Genomic DNA, 2023 nt, shown 5'->3' with positions numbered 1-2023 from the left:
AGGATTGGACGGCTTGAAGTCGGGCCGAGTTGCCGCCAACCCTATACCCAAGGGAGGGCGGTTCCGATGGGTCCCCAGCCTTCTGCAGCGACCACTGGCTCCGACACGACGCTGCGAGGCCCGGGGTTTCCTGCCACGGACCCAGGCGACCCCAGTAAATCTGACACTCTGGCATTGTTGCCAGAACCTCGTCTGCCTTCTCTGCTTGCAACGTTACTACCTCGTGACGCCGCCTTTCCGCCTTCACTTCCTCCCTCAGGCCCTGAACCTCGCCCTTCAAAGTCTGCACCTCCTCCATCAGTTCACTCTTCATGCTGTTGCAGGCCTTGTCGGTGTACTGCTGAGTTTCCATCTTCATAGATTTAAGGTTGCTCTGTAGCACCTCAACAAGTCGCCAGAACTGTTCCTCTGCCTTCCTTGCCTGCATCTCGACGAGATGGTGCGCCTGCTCGCGTGCCCTCTGTGCCTGCTCTTCTGCCCTTTGTGCCATTTCCTCCCTCATACCGGCCAGCATGGCAGTGATCAGGTCCATCTGGCTCGGCTTCACCTCACTCGTGCCTGCCTCAGTCATAGCCTCCTCTCCCTCATGGCTGCCGCCATCTTTGGACGACATGATAAATCGGCGCGTCTCACTGATCAAATATCACAAATCCCACTTCTGACACCATTTGTTACGCCGACCGATTTGTTACGTCTCTCTGCCACCAACACAAGGCAGGCTAGGCAGACGGCGTGCTATCCACAGGGTCGTGAACACTGAACAGCTCCAAGAGGCACCGAGCACCACAGCGTCCCAGAACACCACGAGGGGAAACGCCAAGTGGCGAGGCAGGGCACGAAATAAACACAAAGTTACAGTCTTTCCTTTATTTACACAAGTTATTTACCAGTACACTTTTCTATAGGCACAATGCAGGGGGAAACCAGCATGTCACACTGCACGATACAGCTTATAACAGGGCAACACAAAGTTTATCAGGTCACAAAGGCACACACGAGGTCATCACAGGAGCAGCACCCAACTCCGTCTCTCTTGGCATGTTCCTCCGCTCCTCTGCTCACAGCCAGCTGCGTCATGTTTGCCCAGGTCCCTTCATGTTAACACATGCCCAGGTCATCCTTTTCATGTTAACACATGTTTCGCACAGAGACAAAGACCCACTGGCGTACCAATATATATATTTATATATATATATATATATATATATATATATATATTTATATATATATATATATATATACATACATATATATATACATATATATGCATGTATGTATGTATGTGTATATGTATGTGTATATGGATGTGTATATGTATGTATATATATATATATATATATATATATATATATATATATATATATATATATATAATGTATACACACACACACAACACACACACACACACACACACACACACACACACACACACACACACACACACACACACACACACACACCAATCCCTTGCCCGTTGTTGTCGTGGGGGGGGGGGGCTTAGGAGGTGGAGACTGGGACCCAATGATGGGGAACTCCCCAACCTTGGGACTCAGCCCTCGACTCAACTAATTTTGCATGGTCTTTTTTTTCCTTCCCACTTTTCGTTTCTTCCTTCACCAACCCTTCTGCTATCCACCTCCTAAGGTGTGAGAGCCGTGCTGAAAGGATGAAGGCTGACTTTGTGCCAGTCCTGAACGGCCCTTTGAGGGAGCCATGGGCACGGTATTCCCCTGTTTAGTTACCTACCCTTACCCCTCAAGGGGACCTGAGGGTGTGGACTGTTTTTATCCCCAACATAACCCAGGCTTACCATGGCCAGTAATGAAAACATATCCCCACTATTAGGGGCAATGAGGCTTGCCCCTTTATCAAATAGCCCCAACGATGTAAACCCACCCGATTCCCTTACCCCAGGCTCTCCTTTGACCACGAACACTGCAATAACTACCCCCTCATCAATGCCTACTAGTACAGTAGCCAACAATCAACCCTTAAGGAACATTTCCACTCTTCCAGCATGCTC

The sequence above is a fragment of the Penaeus monodon genome, chromosome 3, assembly GCF_015228065.2.
Source record: "Penaeus monodon isolate SGIC_2016 chromosome 3, NSTDA_Pmon_1, whole genome shotgun sequence".
Taxonomy (NCBI): Eukaryota; Metazoa; Arthropoda; class Malacostraca; order Decapoda; family Penaeidae; genus Penaeus; species Penaeus monodon.
Note: the sequence above shows the minus strand (reverse complement) of the source record.